This window comes from Ascaphus truei, chromosome 5 (genome assembly GCF_040206685.1).
Source record: "Ascaphus truei isolate aAscTru1 chromosome 5, aAscTru1.hap1, whole genome shotgun sequence".
Lineage (NCBI taxonomy): Eukaryota > Metazoa > Chordata > Amphibia > Anura > Ascaphidae > Ascaphus > Ascaphus truei.
In genome coordinates this window covers 99,830,213-99,845,678 of record NC_134487.1, presented here as the reverse complement: position 1 = coordinate 99,845,678, position 15,466 = coordinate 99,830,213, and the positions used below count along the sequence as shown (strand labels likewise).

At 41.8% G+C, this 15,466-nt stretch overlaps 1 long non-coding RNA gene across 1 annotated transcript; it reads right to left on the bottom strand.

Annotated features, from left to right (window-relative positions):
• Window positions 1–5,422: 5,422 nt before the first annotated feature.
• Window positions 5,423–13,516, bottom strand: LOC142495181 (uncharacterized). The gene is made up of 3 exons (XR_012801676.1): window positions 13,170–13,516; window positions 12,681–12,746; window positions 5,423–8,446 (listed from the first exon to the last, which is right to left on the bottom strand). It is a non-coding gene; the product is annotated as an uncharacterized LOC142495181 (long non-coding RNA).
• Between the last annotated feature and the right edge of the window lie 1,950 nt (window positions 13,517–15,466).

Here is a 15,466-nt window from a genome sequence, read left to right as displayed (position 1 = left end):
CTTTTTTTGCCTTCATTTATTTATAACTGTTGGAAGAATTGTTGACAAACTGCTGTGTTGAAAAAATGGCTCTGTTTTTTATTTTTTATTTTATTAATGCGTATTTTACTATTTTGGGAATTTGTCTGATCTTATCAGTCTATGATTAATCACCTTCAAGATTACTATCACCAAGAACTGCTTTCTTAAGTAATGTTAGGCTAAGGCCCCGCTCCCTCCGTCAGCGCTCCCGCACTGCAGACAGGCGGGGCGCTGACATACACAGACCGCGATATGCGGTCTGTAGGGAGCGAGAGGTGGGCGGGAGTGGGAGGCTTGAGCGGGAGGGGGGCGTGGCTTGAGTGGAGGGACCCGCTACTCTCCCCCCCCCTCCCTCCCTCCACGGGCTCGGGCTGGAGCTGCTGATTGAAGTAATCACAAGCAACACACACACACTCATACACACACACGCAGGCACTCTCTCACACACACACACACACACAAACACACAGAGAGGCAGGCACTCCACACTCCTCCCCGCTCCCAGAAGCCTCTCCTCCTCCCGAAGCCTCCCCTCCTCATTGGCTCACAGCCACACCACGTGACGCGTCGAAGCTAGGGATTACAATTCTCTTGTATCCCGTAGCGGCTGACGCGTCACAGCGTGTAGTGAGCTGTGCAGCCAGGGGGGACCGGGACTGGCTCGGGAGGATTCCCCTGCTGGTGGGGAAAGCCCGTGCAGCCGCCCGCGCCGCCGGGCGCAGCGGGTCCCAGCCCTAAGTGTAAGTCTTTGTAGTGTGTGTGTGTGTGTGTGTGTGTGTGTGTGTGTGTGTGTGTGTGTCACACACACTTCTCCATTGCTAAATTTCACTTTTATTCCATGATGGAGTATCCCAATGTGTTTTGTTTTGTTTTGTTTTTAAGCGACTTTCAATATTGCACTACACAAGATTTATTGATGGGTTGAAAATGTGTACTTTAGATAAGCAGTACTGCTTCACCGAGTCTGCTATTATACATTTTCATTCAACCCTATTTATTTAAATGATACCCCATTTTACAAATGATTGCTATGTTTATTCAAACACAATTAAAAAATTGTGCTCAGAAATATATTTTGCAGTTTGACCAACAGACTGCTATTCAGAGGGGCTTTATAAAAATCCAGTAATTTGACCAAGATTTTACTGAGTTTAATAAAGTATTTATCAATCTCTTTAAATTACCATAATTTCTCATCTAAAAATCGGAATAATTGACTGTATGTTATAATTTCCCTTAATTTAGTTGGTCTCTTGTATGAAATTTGTATTTAAACCTTTTCATAAGACTTGAGGCTAAATTATTTACAGATGATTCTTAATCATTCATCAAGAATCTGAAGACCACTGGAACCTGTGATACAGGAATACCTTAGTTCAGTCCTCGAGGGTCGAGGGTCAGTTTTTCAGGGCAATACATACCTACCTACGAGGAAAGTGATTTGAGAGGTACTTAATAATAAACCTACTATGGTGAGCAGAAGGTCCTTGAAGAAAAAACTACCTGTACATAGCCACCACAAGAATTGCAATTGGCTTTCTTTACAAACTCTTGGCACATATAAATGTGGCAATTGTAAAGCCTGTCATTTCATTAAATCAAATAAATATTCTACAACCCAAGACAATTCAAAAGAATATAAAAGGAAAAGCTTTATTAACTGTAAAACTACAGGAGTTCTGTATTTAATGACCTGTTTGTGTGGGCTTACATACGTGGGTAAAACCCACATACCCCTCCATAGACTCATCCTAGAATATGCCGGCTCTATTTGTAACTGCCCGGATACTCCAATCTCCAGACATAAGAGAGAGCCGCCAAGGCAACCTAGACGTACTTGGCTTCCAAGAAATTGAACATGTTGAACAGGATAGACGGGGAGGTAACTGGGGCTGCAAATTATTACAGCAAGAGTCCAAATGGATTTATACTCTACACACTTTAGCACCAAATGGACTAAAGGAGGGCTTTGTTTTCTCACCCCTTATATAATGTCATCCATCTATACTTCATTTATTTTAACAAATCTCTTATTCACATACACCCTACTTCCGTTTTGACATCCAGATCGGGGGCTTTCTTCCTGTGGATGACACTTCGATCCCTTGAAAATAAGCAACAATATTCAATCTATGTTGGTTTTATACCAATATTAAGAAACATATAAAGTCATTTTCCTATCCATGACAATGTGTAAAAACACATGGAATGGTTGTGTTGACACATTAGAGAAACATTGCATTAAAGGAATGGCCACAAGTGATAGTAGTAATATCTATTCAATAAATTGAACTTCCCTCTTGTAGATACTGAGAGACTCAGAGAACATCAGAACATAGGTGGTGTGCAAAAGTTCTATCTGGTGTGCGTACGCTCCAAACAGAGCAACACTTCACAAATCACCATAACTACACCTTGCTATATAAACTCCCCTTCTAAGGACCAATGGCTCTACCCCCGATGAAGCCTATTGGCAAGAAACGTGGGTGCGTGTGACGTCACGACATACGTGATGGCTGAACGGTGAAAGGAAAAGGGGGGAGAGATATACATCAGACCTGTTTGCAACATTGGGCGAATTGGTGGGATGCAGTCCCAATGTAAAAGTAACTTTTTTTTGCTTGCAGCTGACACAGGCTTTCAATAAACAAACTATCTGAATACCGAACTAGTAGCACTGGGCGGTTAGGCGAGATGCCGTTCCAGTGCTAGGGAAAGAATATATCTATAATCAGTGGTTGACAAATCACCAAAAAATCTACTCGCCACCTAGTACCAAACGTATGCTGCTTGGGCCAATAGGAGCTCGCTACGATGTTAAATCCACTCGCCCGGGGCGAGCAAATGTATAGGTTTGTCGAACACTGTCTATAATGACATGGGGTTCTTTTAAACTGAAGCTATCTGAATAGCTGACAGACAAATTAAACCTAAGGAGTTGCCCTCATGACAAATGAATCTCATGTTAAAACTTATGGGACTCCAGGTATACATTCTTTGTCTGCCTACTAACTGAATTACATTAGTGTAAAGCAGCCACTATCTACTGCTACCATGGCAAATTGGCTTTATATTAATTGCATTATAATTTAACTGAATAATAGTCCCTGCCATATACCTGAGATATATAAACAACCTTGAAACACACAGTAGGTGTTTCCCCTTTTATCAATTAACTGGGACATATGATACGTTGGTATCTGAAAGAGAATAAGGGTACCATAATATACCAGCTGTTTCTAACTCAAGACTCCGTGTATACTCATCTGAATTGTTTGATTTCACACTATATTAGGAGTCTGGTAAATAAACTGAGATATATGTGCCACCTTAGGCTACACTTACAGTGCCGGCGACATCAGGCTACGGTTGCTGGAAAAATCAAATTGAAATAACTTCCAGCGATCGCAACTAAGCCGTCGAGTCGCATGTACTATAAGCGCACGCAATGGCTGCAATACATTTTGTTTTGGCGCGACGTTGCCGTCGCCGGCACTATAAGCGCAGCCTTTTACAGGGGCAATCAGCTTATCAGCATTTACTACACTTGATTTCTTTAACAGCCACACTCCTATGGAAGACAAGTCTCTACTTAATACAAGACAAAGATGGTAATATTGCCTCAATTTCTCTATAGAACGATTGATCTACAGTATACAGTACACCGGATTTACTATTCTTGAGAGGTGAAATCAGCAAGTCCTCAGCTATGCGCTGCTTATGTGTAAATATTGAAGCCAGTATCCAAATATATATGAGTACTGATCTCATAAGGGATTTCTCTGACCAACCCACTGGTCTGAGTACACTCCCTCACATTTTTTTTATTTTTTTTTAACGGTTCTAGTGACTGTGTATGTGCCTTCATTTTACTTTGATTCATGAAAAGACTACATTGTATTATACTCAATATAGCCCAGAGGTATCTACTGTGCGGCACAAGGGATCTCCTAGTTCTCTTTCGGATATCTTCACTCAATAGATCTTAAACAGCACCTCCTCATCCACTCTGAACAAGTATCACACACCTATACATTTGTGACGCAGGATTATTCCTCTTTTAATCATTACTTATCTATGTAAGTTGTCTTAATGATAATTAAGGCTAGGTTAATTGGTTATATCTTAAAAACTTATTGATAGCCCTGGAGGACTAAGCTTGGGTATTCCTGGCTGGAAAGAAATATTTCTGAATAACATTTAACATGGTAATGAAACGATGAACATTAGAGAAAAAATACCTTGCTGCTTAACCTTGGGAATCTTATTTGTATGCATTTTAAAATAATCTTTACCTCTCTGTTCCATTTGACATTTGTAAAGATCAACTTCAAAGCCAAAGTGTCTTATGAAATAGCACGACTTGGTAAATGTGGAAGAGATACAAAGGAATTGAAGTTGGAATACCAGTATGAATACATTATTTAGCTGTAATGCATGCCTAGACTGTGCTACGCAATGCCTTAGCAGCTTTTCTGTTCCTGAACATTGCAAATACTATCAGAATGAACAATTTCCTCTATTCGGGAATTCAAGGAATGTCATTCAATTAGCGTGATACACAAAAGCAGGGTACAAAAATGCTGATAATTAAAAAAATTGCAATTGTACAGTATATCTGTTGATACATTTAAGCATTGGTCACCCCACTGCGATATTTGTAGTTATTTGTGTCTCACCTTCTGACCATTCCTCTTTGGTTCTGTACAGCTGCTCCCTTTTTATTTACCACAAAACATAACAACAATGGGAAGTGTGTGTTGTGTTTATCATTAGAATGAGTAACTGAAGAGGTATTTGAATTGGGTTTTGGTTTGCGCTAACTGTATGATGGTTTTCAGTCATCTTCTATTCTGCAAACACCAGCAATTGAAAACCCTAGTAGCACGTTGATTTGTGAGCCCACTCACTAGTTCCCCGCTTTGAAGATTAATGCAAAAAAATGTTTTTAAACAAGTTGTTATACTTAAAACTATGTGTAGCGACGACAGTGTGTGCAGCGTTTTACAAAATTACACACAACAGTGACAATAAAGGGGATAAGAGCTGCAAGTAAATGAGAACATAAGGAAAAGGGAGAGACGGCCCAGAAGAGCTTACAACCTATGGTAAGTTTTCTATGAACTGCTTTTTTGTTCAGCCCAAATTAGAGCCGCTTGTAGAATTGCTGCAATATTCTTTAGGTGCAGATGTAGCAAGGGGGTATTCCAATCATTATGAGTAAGGGCAATCATCATGAACCAAGCAGGGTATATTTTTTACAACTGCTCCTTATTCCTAACAATTGAAAGAATGGTTAAAGATTAATACTGTAACGTACTGAAGAAGACGGCAGGATCCTTATTGTGTGCTCTTGCATTTTCTCCATAAAGAACAGACGGTAGATTTACAAAATCAGGGAATCTTATCATGACCATTTAATAGAAAACATTGAGAAGCTTCAATATAATTCACAATCCTAAAGATGTACAGTGGGAGTAGGGCCTTAAATTACTGCTACATTTTTCCTGACATTGATTGGCTTTGGCATTTAGCTTGGTGTTCTTTAACAATTAACCAAAAAGTGTTTCCTCATTATTTTTCACAAGCAAAGTAAAGGAAGAAACGTACATTTATAAGAGTTCAATAGGAGGCATAATATAACATACAAATTAGCCTATATACTTCATAGCATTTTATGCCAATTATAATCTTCACACACAGGTAAAACATTAGGTCAAACACTCAGCAGAAATGTTTACAAAATTAAAGGTAAATGGAGTGTAATTGGAAAAGGGAGGGAGATGGTGATGAGTAAATACCACGGCTGCTGGGAGACTTGTAAGTGAAATATCACATATGGGTGACAGAAGAGTGGGTGTTTGCCAGGGATTTTTGTAAGAGTTTCTATCAAGGTATAGAGACAAGTCTGAATCTGTGGGAGAGGACGTTCCGGAGGTCCAAAGCAGGTGAAATAAAGTATTATGAGGTGTTAGGAAGGAGAAATGTATGTATGTATGTCTTTATATAGCACCATTAATGTACATAGCACTTCAAAGTAGGAATACACGTGACAATCCATATAAATAACAAATAGTACAAATAACACATAATGGGAATCAGTGCTTCAGATATAAAAGTAACATTGTAGAAGAGGAGTCCCTGCTCCGAAGAGCTTATAATCTAATTGGTGGGGAGAACGTACAAAGACAGTAGGAGTGCATTTTGGTAAGTGCGTCTGCAAGGGGCCAAGCTTTATGTATCGTGTATAGTATTAGTCACGGTGCTACTCATATGCTTCTTTAAACAAGTGTGTCTTAAGTTGGATAGAGAGGGTGCTACTCGGGTATTGAGGGGAAGGACATTCCAGAGGTGCAGGGCAGTCAGTGAGAAAGGTTTAAGATACAAAGGGGATAGAGGGAAGACATCCTTGAGCAGAATGCAAGAGTCAGGATGGTGTATAGCGAGAAATTAGGGCTGAGATATAAGGAGGAGCAGAAGAGTGTAAAGCTTTAAAAGTGAGGAGGAGAATTGAGTGTGAGATGCGGGATTTAATAGGAAGCCAGGAGGGGGGTTTCATCAGGGGAGGCGCTGAGACAGATTTCGGAAAGAGTAGAGTGATTCTGGCAGCAGGGTTTAGGATAGATTGTAGGGGAGACAGGTGAGAGGCAGGAAGGCCGGACAGCAGGAGGTTACAGTAATCGAGATGGGAGAGAATGAGGGCCTGAGTCAAAGTTTTAGAAGTCGAGTAACAGTGGAAAGAGCGTATATTTGTTTTATTGGGGAGGAAAAAGCGACAGGTTTTAGATACGTTTTGAATGTGAGGGGCGAATGTGAGAGAGGAGTCCAGTGTGACCCATAGGCAGTGTGCTTGGGCTACTTGGTGAATGATGGTACTTCCAACAGTAATGTGGAAGGAGGTAGTAGGGCCAGGTTTGGGAGGCAGTATAAGGAGCTCAGTTTTTGCCATGCTAAGTTTAAGTCGGCAGATGGCCATCCAGGATGATATCCCAGAGAGACATTCAGCAACTTTGTTCTGTACAGCAGGTGTAAGGTCAGGGGTTGAAAGGTAAATTTGTGTCTCATCAGCATAGAGGTGATATTTAAACCCAAGATATGTGATTAGGTCACCTAGAGAAAGTGTGTACAGAGAAAAGAGAAGAGGTCCCAGCACAGAAATGTGTGTGGATACTTACAGGAGGAGATACTAAGTAGTGGTATGAAGGGTGGAAGTAAGGGGGGTAGTAAGGGTGATACGAGTTTGTTTTGCACAACACTGCAATCCAAGAACGTATAAGGTTACCAAAAAGGATGAAGTGAAACATGGAATCAATTGGTAGATGAGAACCGACTGGCCTATTTTCCTATCTGCTGTAAAACCTTAGACCCTATTTGATCCTTGAATTTATTTTGTAGAGAAAGAGAAGCACAAAGATTAATGGCACATCAATAGAAACTAGGAGGTGAAAGAGCTGGTGCCTGGAGGGGCTTGCGAGATAGGAAATAAATTGTAATGCGTCTTACACGAGCAGAAGAAAGTAGAGGGTTGATAGCTGTATTTCAGATATTGGGGATGTTTAGTAGAATATGGTTAAGTGGAAACTGAAGTTATAGCTTGAAAGAGATATGCTCATGGGTTGAGCCCAAAGAATGGCTAGTCATGACAAAACATTAAGGAAAATACAGGCGTGCCATGAAAGATGCCTGTGTTTGCATACCTTTTAAAAGTATAGAAGCAAAAAGCAACCACACACCACCTCTATGTTTGTATATTGGCTTAACAAAAATGAAATAAAAGCCTCAGAAAGACATTATGCTATTCTCGGGGCACTTGCAAAAGTGTACAACTGTATGAATGTAAACTCAAGCAATACCAGAGGGAGACCTATGGGAAGGATTATCTGTAGAAACGTACTGGATATTTGCTTGTGTTTTTATACATTTTATGATCTTATTGTAACCCCTCCACTTTTAGCCCTCGGACTTATAGTTATTGCTGAGGTCTGGGTCGGAGTCCCTAATGATACTTAAGATGCCAAATGGCGGGAAATAAGGACACAGTGCATGGGTGCTACAATGGCTTTATATACGCCCTGGGTCAACCTCAATACCCGATGAACATCAGCAGAGGTTCCCTACACATAACATGCACAGTCATAAAGCATTACATTCAACAGTAATGCTGTGCGGGTGTAAATCAGTGTCAGTAGTGAATGAGCCACCCAATCCTGGGTATGTTGGCTTTGTGATGGTGCCGGCACACCGTGGGAGCTAGTTGAGTTCTAACGTGTTGCAGGCCCGTATTTCGCAAAGGGGGCTTCGTTATTGCTGTACTTTGTATCCGTTGAGGGTCCCCTCCGACGACACTCAAACTCCCGGTAAGTCCTGACTTGGATCCGCTAATCCTCTCACCACGTCCAGATCACTCGGCAACGCTCAACCGAGCCTGATAAAAACAAATTAACAATTTTCAGACTAAAAAAATATGTGATCCATAGCAATACTGTATGCACAAGACCAATTTTTTTTTTAAATGATGTCTCTTAAACAAATGTAAATCGTACTTAAAGGTTCAATCCTTGATAGTTGACCAAAAGTAACAATATTTTATAAACAATTTAACAACCTAATTGTTTAAAAAAAATAAAATGAAGAAATGTAACTATGCTTTAGTTTTGGCTGCCTTTGTTTTTGTTGTTGTTTTTACATTGAGCACTAATTCCTTTCCTTAGTGGCCCCCGTATGGGGGAGTATTTACACCTTAGCCCACCCTGTCCTTATCAGAGAACCAATAATGATGGGGAAGGTGGAGACAAAAGGAGACAACAGCAACTCCTGTGTTTTTCTTACTATTATGATGATGATAAAGGCTGGGAGGAACATTATGTCTTGAGGGAAGATAGATTTTCACATTTTATACCTCACTTTGTAAAACCACTGAATGTGAGTGCAAATAATCCGCAAAGGTGTCAGAAAAAAATTACATTGGCTTTTAAAAATATATATATTTTCCTTTTCAGTTCTGTATTGTTGTACTGGTTTGAAATTGAAATCGTTGTCACATGTTTTTAAATCATGTTTATCGATGTTGGTATTGAACGGACCTTTTCTCATTCTATGTGTTATTGATCTTAAAAGTTAAATATTAACTAAACGGGCCTTTCTCTTGTTTTCCCTACTTTTGTGTGTGGTTTATACTGTTTACACAAATCACTTTTACAAGCGCTTTCAACCTTTCCACTCAATGTTTTCTTTACTCGTACTTGAGAAATAATGATTAAGCGAAGTAGCTTCTATATCCGAATCCTACTTGCATGTTACTGTCTACCTCAGTAGTGCGCAAACTGGGGGGCGTACCCCCCCCGGGTGGGGGCGGGAGATTTTGCTGGGGGGCGCGGGTGGTTACAGGGGCCCCACGCTCTTCCCCATAACATTTAAATGAAATGCCAGGGGAGGCATGTGGCCTCTGGAACTTACTTACCTGCCAGCCAGGTCTTCGCCGACTCGTCGCCATGACAACACAGTGTCAAATGACGCCGCGGGATCATGGTGTGACATCACATGACCCTGCACGCTGGAAAGGAAGGGGCGGGGGCGAGCACCGGGGGGAGTAGATGAGGGGGGGGCGCAACGCGAATAGTTTGCACACCTCTGGTCTACCTAACACATGCCCATAGGCGTAGCAACGGTAGAGCCTGAGTGGACAAGGACTGCTCTGAAACCCCCAAAAGCACGACCAAAGAAAATCCTGCCCTTAAATGATGCCAATAGCCAGTCAGTGCATCACCAGCTACAATGGAGCTTCTCACACCTGCGCTGTGCAGACTCATATAAAGGCAGCAGGGCCGGAGAGTGGGAGCTCAGACAGGAAGAGGCAGACGTTGGTGGTGGCGAGCAAGCATGCAGGAGAAGGTAGAGAGTAGCAATGGCCACGTCACAGCGACGGGTCAGCCAACGAGGGCGAACCAGCTGCGTGATGTCATGGCCACTCCCCTCCACCGCACGCTGCCTGGAGTCGACAAGGTCACGCTGCTGCCGGGAACGAGTGCCGCCAGGTTCCGCGTACACTGGGGCCGCAGCCTAAGACCAAAGTGAATTAATTCTAGTGACGTTTATGGGCTGTTAACTGAGTAATTGTTCAATACATTTTTTACCCAAATTTGAAACCTATATAGTTTTAGTTTATATGTTTTTTAACCAATTAAACTTGGGAGGGGCTTGATCTCACCTGGCTGCTCCCTTCTGCATAGAAGTGCCACTGTGTGTTTAACAAGTGCTTGCACAGCCAGAGTCCCCATCTCCATCTCCCTTTATCTTTATTAACTTTTTGATCAGGACAAGGTGCCGCTTTCCTCTACTGCTCACGGTACAGAAGAGAGCACTGACATTCTGGGCTCACGTAAACACCAGCCACCCACAGTCTTACTGCTACAGAGCAATGCGAAGCCAGGACCTCCTCACTAAACCCTGTGCCATCAAACAGGTTGTCCTCTCACTCCAAGGACAAAACCCCACACAGATCAACAACCTGCCGAAAAAAGAAATCAACTCAATCGCCAACGAAATGAAGAAGCAGTATGTGACAATGTGGGGAAATGATATCGAACGCTCAAAGAAGCTGGAGACCTACCACAGCCTACAGAGAGAATACACTCTGGCACCCTACCTACTGAAGGTAAAAGACCCAAAACAGAGACAGACCCTGAGCCAGTACAGAATAAGTGCCCACAGCCTAGAAATAGAAACAGGCAGGCACAGACGGAACTGGAAGCCCCGGGAGATGAGACTGTGCCAAAGATGTGAGCTAGGAGAGGTAGAAGATGAAACTCACTTCCTGTTGCGTTGGACACAATACTCTGAAGTGAGGAGTGCCCACCTAGAGAAACTCACTGCTGTTATCCAGAACTTTAATAATATAGAAGAGAACCAAAAAATAGCGGTCCTCCTGGGAGAAGATGAAACCACAGCAGAACTGGCTGCACACTATATCAGCACCTGCCACAAGCTGAGAGACGTCCACTAACCCCTACACCCCTGAGCGAAACTGTTACCCTTATACCGTGCAATCATTATACCCTACCCCCTAGTATTCGTGTAATTATTGTCCCCCACCCCCTATTATTCACGCTTTGGCAATACTGAAATGTTCTTTCGTCGTGCCAATAAAGCTGATTTGATTTGATTTGATTTGATAAGGGTAAATAAATTCAACAGGCCAAAAAGTCTGATTGCACTTTTAAAGCCTAAGATTTGCTATTAAGTGAAAGCAATCACCTTGTGAACAACTTTTAAACCCTTGAGTGACGGAGAAACCCGCAAAACAATACATAACAAAGCATTGCATGTCTCTTCTGCATTCAAGGGGTTTGTTTCCTTGTTTAAGATGTTTTAATAGCTTTTCAAATGTAGTGATTGTATCTAAATGAAACAATAGCAAGTAGTGATTAGAAAATGGAAGCCGTTTGCATTGAATTATTAGACATTCCTGAGAAAATTAATAATGTTGGCTGTTTTTATAGGTCCATATCAATTTTATAGCAAGATTTATGTGTAGTTAGTCATTTTTGTCTCCTTGTTTTCCATTCTCTCTCTTGATCGCTTGTACTAAAATACTTTACTTCTACTGAGTGAAGAACAAGGCAATCAAAGTGAATCATTTCTGGTTTGCTTTTAGATGCCTTTTTAATATGTAAATGCCACATATAAAAAATACAGAGATCCATTGTTTTAGACTTATTAGATGTCATTCTTACCCCTTTCATAACATGTCCAACATGGATGCTGCTCTAACTATATAATAGCCCTTTCATAGCCAGGCTCAGCTGTTCAAAGATTTATTGTGCCTTCAAGCTTACAATTTCAAAACCACGCATTTTATGTTATATGTTGTAAATGTATTATCACATAATTCTAATAACAACACGCAGGGGCTGGAGGAGAACTGTCATTTTGTAAGATATGAGGATATGCATACTTAGATTCTTTGTTTCTCTTACATACTGTATGCACATAATACAGTACAGTAAGGTCGGGGTTTGACCTTTGTGTTATGTGATGAACATCAGGCATCTTTGTGCGTATTTGCAAAAGGTGCATGCCGCGTCTTTGGTCAATTAATTAGCATTCATTAGCTGTGCAGCGAGTTACCTGACGTTTTAAGGACAATGTTTGTGAAGTATCATAGTCGGTAGCTGAAGAATTATTTATTTAATAGAAACTCCAGGACATAGAATTAGGACATGTTTACCACTACAGCAGCTGTTCAGTTTATACATTTAAGCAATGATAGGTTGTGACAGGCAGAAACCAAAGACAATGCAGCTGTAGCTTACATAGGAGGAAATCTGTCATACTCTAATGCAGGGGTGCTCAACTCCAGTCCTCAAGCCCCAAACCCCCAACAGGTCAGGTTTTCAGGATATCCCCGCCTCAGTAAAATATATTCATGCGTGGTGCTATAGACTTAACAGAACAATTGATATGGATGATAAAGGCTGTTCCTGTGTGATGCCTGGAATACATATGTTGAAGTGATGAAAGGTATTGGGTGTGGTATCCTGGTTGGTAAACCAGCAAAAGCGGCACTCAATAAGTCCAGGAACCAAATTGCTGTATGTCACCCCAATTGAGTACCCAGATTCCTTATAATCACAATAAACATGTAGCAAGTAAAAACTCACAGGTCTGCTGCAGCGTCCATGCTGATCCAGGTCCCAGGCAGTCTAGCTGTGCCTCCGTCCGTGTGGCTAAAGATGCAATAGAAAAAAGAAATGGCAGAGCACAACCAGGAATATCCAAAAAATAATTCGAAGGAAGGTGTGCTATCCATAAAAAGATTTAATGGTCAAAGATGGAAAAAATAGCAAGGCATTATACCCTACCAACATGTTTCTTTCTTCAGTTTGATAAAGTGCTCTGTGTAGCACGAAACATGTTGGTAGGGTAATGCCTTGCTATTTTTTCCTTCTTGGACCATTAAATCTTTTTATGGATAGCACACCTTCCTTCGAATTATTTTTTGGATATTCCTGGTTGTGCTCTGCCATTTCCTTTTTCTATTGCATCTTTATCCCAGCCTCAGAACAGGTGGCTCAATCAGAGACTCAGTCGAAGACTGAGCCACTGATTGAGCCGCCGGCGCTGAAGCGGGGATAGCCTTAAAACCTGACCTGTTGGGGGGAGCTTGAGGGCTTGAGTTGAGCATCTCAGCTTTAATGCACTACTATAAAATAATATTGACGCTTTGGTGCCTATCTCTCTTTCTATCTCACTCATCATCAGGTACACTATTTCCAATGTCCTTGTTGACACAGAATGATAACATTCTGCCATTCACCAGTTATTTATTTACGCAGCATATTCTACCATAAAAAAAACATTCATATGTACACCTCATTTTAAAGTATTCTGGGAACAGACACATTTGTCACATGATGTTTGCACACAGAGGAAATGCATAGAAGTGGTAGAATATATTGAATGAACCACAGTCCAAATTAGGGACAAAAACAATGACAACAATAGAAATCATCGATGGCAGACAGCATCATGCTCAGCCTAACATGAGATAATGAAAGGGGAATGCCCACATTCTATAAGCTCTGAGTCTAAACCGTCATTGTGTCACAATACAATGTGGAATGCTGAAGAACAGCAATATTACCTGACACAGCTGTTATTCCCAGCAGTTTTTGACCAATAGGCTCTATCCAATAGAAATTGCTATTCTGTTAACGGTTTGTAAAATAACTCGAGGAGACTTCTCTGGTAACCAAAGTTGGCAAATATAAAAACAAAACATATGATTACACATGTATTTTCAATGCTGTTGCCATGGAAATGTCAGTGCATTTCCACAAATAATCTATTTTAGCTATTATAAGCTGAGATGATCTATTAGGCTTGGTCCTCACTTGCTGCTGCAGGTAGCACCTGCTATGGCGGACGCTGCGGGGACAAGAGCCGGCCCTCAATGGGGCGGGCCTGGTGCAAGGGTTGGCCGCCGTGCTGCGCGTAGAGTTTTTCTTGCAGACCCGAAAATTGAGATTAACAATGTCGACGGAGCGCTAGGCCTCGCCACCGGCGATTCAGCCAATGAGGGTGAACCTACCGGGTGATGTCATGGCTGCGCCCCTGTCATGCCCCCCCAGCTCACTGCAGACCGGGGAATTCGTCTGCACGCGCCGCCAGCATCGCAGGCGCGCGTGCAGCGCAAACAGCGGGGCCGTAGCTTTAGGGAAAATGTCGGCTCAGCCCAACTTCAGCATCCGGTTGCCGGGCCCCAGTTCTCCCCAGAGGTTGCACCCGGAAGTCACACCCAGTTTCCCAGTTACATGGTTCGTAGATTATAAAGAGATGTATCACAGTCTGTATCTCTCTGCACCATTCTTTTTGCCTTTTATTTGCACCCCAAATATCCTCCACATCTGAAGTGTCGTAGGTCTAACATACATCAGATGTTGGAAACTGTTCAGTGTGTCTAAACACATTCTTCGCTATATTGATACATAGAACCCATAATATTTATTTTTTGCGGCATCTTACTCAGAGAGATTACGCCTACTGGAATTACATTTATGACTGTTACGTCAAAATATAATCTTGTCAAAAATGAAAGGGCTATAATATCACCAACCATACTGTACACTGAGAAAGTAAAATAATAGCTAAATGTTCTGGTAAAAATGATGTGACTAACAGGCCAGCTGCTTTAGACATATATTTCAACAGGAGACAGTACAGTAGCACATGAAACCGTTTGCATAATTAAAAGGTACTGACAAAGATGTACATGACCTGCCAATGCCTAGGCATTTTACATTTGCAGTAAAAGTAGGCATGCAATCCAAGGGGTAGTTTACAAATTCAATGTTGGACTTTTCAACCTAAGGCTATTATGTAAGCTGCACAATATAGCAGTATATTACTAAGGTTAGCACCAAAGGGAGCCTTTCATTCTTTGTTAACTTATTGTAGACAGTTATTGTATAATCGTATTTGACTTTGCAGGTAACACACCATAATGCATAATATTTAGCAGGTGATATTGAACCAAACCCAGGCCCTCCCTTTTCAACTCTGTCCCATACCCCTGAGAATACCCCCTTCAAATTCCAAAAAGGTCTATCTGTCGCCCATATAAATATCCGGAACCTGCTGCCCAAACTGGATGAACTAAGGGCATGGTGCCTTAGGCTGCGCTTATAGTGCCGGTGACAGCGATGCGACATCATGTCAAAACAAATGCATTGCCGCTGTCGCGTGCGCTTATAGTAAGCGTGACGCGACGGAGCGACGGCTTGGTCGTGATCGCTGGAAGTCATCTCAATTTGATTTTTCCAGCGACCGTAGCTTGACGTCGCCGGCACTATACTGTAAGTGTAACCTTATGCATAAACCCAAAGCCATCGTTCTCACGGAAACATGGCTAACCCCTAAAACCCCCGATGCAAATATCGCCATTCAG